The 5,055-nt window shown below is 33.4% G+C and overlaps 2 pseudogenes; both read right to left on the bottom strand.

Moving 5' to 3' along the window:
• LOC112091408 overlaps positions 1–2,000 on the bottom strand; it is a 4,196-nt pseudogene extending 2,196 nt beyond the window's left edge.
• Positions 2,001–3,790: 1,790 nt separating this feature from the next.
• Positions 3,791–5,055, bottom strand: LOC21398046 (annotated as a pseudogene).

The raw sequence follows: 5,055 nt of genomic DNA, 5'->3' as shown, positions 1-5,055 counted from the left end.
GGGGGTCTTTATGGTTCTTATAAGTGAGTTTTTTTTTAGGAATTATTTTGAGGATTATTTTAGTAATTTTTGCTCAAAATTGTCATCGAGTAATTTTTTTAACACACAATTCAACGTCCCTTAATTATTATTTTGTCCCTTTCTATAATTATTTTAAGAGTTGAGAGAGCCTTTTGTTTTCTCAAACAAAAAAAAAAAGAGAGAAAAAAAACGGAAATATATAATTAGCATTAGTATTTATATTGAAAATTGTACCATTCTTTAATATAAAGTTAATGCAAATCATCTCTAATGTAAATATTAATGCTAATATTATATTTAGCATTAACAAATATGATATAATATGTTACTTTTATTTTTATTTCAATGCATAACGCTATTTGAAATGTTAAATATATTTTTTTTTCATAATTATTAAGCTTTGGAAGTAAACTTTTATTTTTAAAATAATTAAAAAAATATAAAAGTTACAATAATTACATGAAAAAGTAAATATTTATTATTTCAACTAATAGCAATCAAATGTCAACAAATTTCTCATATGCTATACTTGATGAGAAATTTGTCATGAAGTATAACATATGAGAAATTTAACATAACAAATAGCATTGCATTAGAGTATATTTTTTTACATTTAAATGCCAAATTTGTAATTAACACATCAATTATAGCATTTCATTGGAGATGCTCATCCTGCACTAATAAGTCCATCACCCCTAATCAATGAATTAATAAATTAACCTTTTTTTTCTTTTTTTTTTTTGGATAAAATCATTTTGACACTGTGTTATACCGAAACATGCTTTTGGTACCATATCTTTTTGATAATATTAAAGTGGTACCTCGATATTTTTTAAAAATATCTTTTTGATACCCTAAAGATGATTTTTGAGATGTAAAATGATCTTAGTACTTTTTTATTTAATTAATCAAAAACTAATAGATCTAGAAAAAAAATAATGAAATTTTTTATTTTGTTGTTTTCTTTTAAATATTTTAATGTTTTAAAATATTTTTAGATTTTTTTTAAATAATGATTTCTATTTAATTGATAAGAAAGGTAGTTTGGACATTACAACTTCGTTCAGTTCGCGGATTCGAGTTTTCAATTCGAGTTGAGATGTGATTTTATGTGAGATTTTTTCACTGTAGCAGAAAAAGTCAGATGCGACTTTTTGTGAGAGCTTTTAACTGTAGTAAAACTGAAATTAAAAACTCGAATTGATGAAATGAATGAGGCCTACATGTTTCAAAAATAAGTTTAAGAGTACCGAGAAGATATTTTTAGAAATATCAAGGTATCATTTTAATATTATTAAAAACACATGGTATCAAAAGCACATTTTACTATAATATAAGGTACTAAAATGATTTTTTTTTCCTTTTTTTACTCAGAAGTGCCAAATCAATAAATATATTCTTTTTTGCTTCTCCGTTGTCGGTCGTAGTATTTTCTTTCTTTTCTTTTTCTTTTCTTTTTATTTTTTTTTTGGTGGAACTTTATGTTGCCAACCAAAGGAATCGAAAACCCAAAATACATATAGAAAATGGCAAGATGGTTGACTTCTGGCACTAGGAAAGGCCTCAAATAATTACTTGCCTAGATCGCACTTACCTTTTTTTTTTTTTTTCCTTATTGATTTGATTCTCCTTTCTTGTTTAATTTCAATTTTTGTTCTTTAATTCAACTCATATATATATATATATATATATATATATGTATAATATTATCTTGAACCTGAGATGGAAATGTGCGTAAACAAACCACTCTAGGAGCTTTTTACCGGGTAGAAGGCAATGGTAGCTATTACCTTGGGTGAAGTGGAATAATATCAGCTTGATTTTTATATAACGATAGAAGAAATGTACAATGATTAATCTTTGATCATCGGTTTAAAAGAACTTGCTTGGGATCCAATGTTCTTTGCTAGCAATGCTTTCTCAAAGATTGACAACATCAATTACATCAAAACAGATCATTAAATTATAATTACCCCCATTTCTCTTTAATTTTAGAGTCCGTTTAGTTCATGGATTAAAACCATAAGATTAAAATTATTTTCGATTTACGTGTATTTTTTATGAGAGAAAATACTATAATGAATCATGAATCATGATTTGAATCAGTGAACGAATCCTCCGACCAAACAGACTCTTAGTGTGTCACTTTTATATATACACGAACCTTTCCTCCCTCCCCTCACCATCAACAATACCTTTAAATATATGATAAGTTCCATCACAATAATGGAGCCCTCACGCAAATGAACACTAATGGAATCTTAAATATAAAGGAGATACTGAATTTAGGGCATGTTTTACTTAGCCGTAAATGAATGCAATGAAAAAGGTAACGAGATCAGAAAATAAAGTAAAGTAATATAATAAAGATTATCCATTCCTTTTTTAGTGTGTACGTATCTATTTGATAGTTTAATAGGAAACAATCTCATTCTCTTTTTAGTGTTTATACTAAAATTAGGGATAATAATTCTTATCAATGTAATTACTAACATACCCTTTTACTTAAGTAGATAACCATTAAATTATAACATTTGAATTTGGACATTTAAGTAAACTTGACAGGGGAATATTGTGTGTAGCCCATAAAACTCTTATTACTAATTTTGTTCGTAAACACATTATTAGAAAAAGGGTTTTATTCTTGTCCTTAGAGTGGTTCATTCTGAAGCTATGTTAGCAAATCGCAGTGGAGTTGGGGACTATAAAAGGCAAAGTACATGGGGTCGCAAAAGGATTTTTTACGGCCAGAAAAGCCTATCTATGCTCTTTTATGTAGAAAATACAAGTAAATTAGTATTTTGCAATTATCAATAAGTTTGTAGTTAATGGAGGTTAATCTTATTTTTAGTTTGAATTTGAATATATTGTAAGCTTTAATTCTTCCTCAATTAGTCCTTTCTAGCTTTTCTCTCCAAGCCTCAACTTTAATGACTTTATAGAGCGTTGAGCTTCAATGTTAGGCCATTGATATCTGTTCGCGGACTTCGTTACATCAATGTGTATAAGTACACACACACACACACACACACATATATATATATATATATATATATAATTTGTAGATGATCAGTTGCTAATATATGAAATTGATCAGAGATTGCGTTTTTTTTAAGGTAGATTGCAAATATTTTTACTTGAAAGGAAAGCAATCGAGAGAAAATAATCAAAAGCATATTAAAACAATGATCTTAAATGCATATAGAACCCATTGAGTTAATTTAGATAGTATGTTAGTTAATAATATCTAGCATTTTCTGATCTCATCTATATTGATCTTGACGGCTAAAATAAGCCATATAGTATACCAACAGTTAATTTGGGTGCAGGAGCGTTTCACCAAACAAGTTATATATATATATATATATATATATATATATATATGTGTATGTATATGTATATGTATGGTTATAAATATGCATATACAAAGTCGTGGTTGCAGCTATATATTCCTAGTAAATACACATTTTTGCCTTTAATGTTAAAAGACTAAAGTTCGAATCCATTAAAAAAAATACAAAGTCTATCAGTGGCGATAGTTCTACACTAGTAAAATTCATTACGTCGCATGAACTCTAAAGCATTATAGTTATATATTAATACTGATTATTGTGCATAGTTTTTATACAATAATCATAATACACATTACACAACAGGATACAAAATAGAATTACTACGACGAACTATATGAAAATTTAAGCATAAGTAAAACATAAATTAATTAACATTCCCACATCATGAGAAACAACCTTAATATTTCACAGTTTTTTCATGGTCCAGTACTAGAACTACGACCATTACGTTCAACATGATAATTTCTTAGATTCCCGAGTCTAAGAATAAAAAATGCAACAATTCCACAAATGAAACCAATCGCAGCACTCAATCCCACCAGCGAAACCGAAGCGCAAATCAGCGTCACAAAAGATTCCTCTTCCCTGGAAGCCGTGGCCAACTCAATCCCGGCAAACAAGAGCAGAACCCCCGCCGGGAACTGCCTCAACACCGTGGCGAAACACGTCCCGAAAACCAGCCCCAGCACCAGCTTCGCCGCGCCGAGGAGCGCCACGCAGCCGCCGCTCCTGCCGCCGAACTTTTACTGCCCCGCCATTCCCCCGGCGCCGTGGCAGCACGGCATGGCCCCGAACCAGCACCCGCATCAGCCGGACCGTCACCGAAAGCGACGTCGCCGATAATTCCTTCCCCGGAAAGAGGTCCGACGAGAGCTCGCACACCGCCACGAGGGAGTTGAGCACCGAAAGCGGCAGCTACGGAATTGTCCCCTTGAGATAGCCCTCCACCCAAGTCATCTTGGACATCTTCACTACTTGGAATTTTGAGGTTCCAAACTTAATGTCCTTAATCACTATAGGGTTTTTTATGAAAGCCAAAACAAGCCCTAGTAAGAATATCAAGAAAGCTGAAGGGAGTGAAGCTATAATCCTTCTTAATCTTCTAACCCTAATTTCTCCATCATCTTCTTGATCTACCTCTTGATCATTAATATTAGCGTTGTTATTATTATTATTATTAGATTGTGTAATTTCATCGCCTACACCATTAACTACAACGATTAAGCAAAAGCACAAACAATGGCCAAAACCAACCCATCCAAACCAAGCCAGTCTCTATCTACGACTCCTTTAGATTTGGACACCGAAAAGTCTTGAACATTTCTGATGTACTTAATGGCAGTGAGGGCAAAGGAAAGGCCCTGCGCGAGCTGAATTCCCCGAACGACTTACGTCGGGATGATCTCGTAGACGAGCTGCATGAGCCCGGTGACGCCGAGAACGAAGAGGATGCCGCCGGTCCAAATCCCGGCGGCCATGATCTCAGGGACGCCGAAGTCCGGCCCGCTGGAGATGGCCACGGCGGCGATGGCCTCATGGGCTGGACCGGCATGGGGACGCCGTAGATGGCGCCGGCGACGATGTTGTAGACGCCGGTGAAGATTAGGGTTGTGCCGAGGTTGAGCTCCTTGGCTAGGGTTAGGGCAAGGACTCTGGGGATGTAGGTGCCTAGGTCACCCAT

Source organism: Morus notabilis, unplaced genomic scaffold (genome assembly GCF_000414095.1).
Source record: "Morus notabilis unplaced genomic scaffold, ASM41409v2 Scaffold699, whole genome shotgun sequence".
Classification (NCBI taxonomy): domain Eukaryota; kingdom Viridiplantae; phylum Streptophyta; class Magnoliopsida; order Rosales; family Moraceae; genus Morus; species Morus notabilis.
This window is presented reverse-complemented; position numbering and strand designations above follow the sequence as displayed.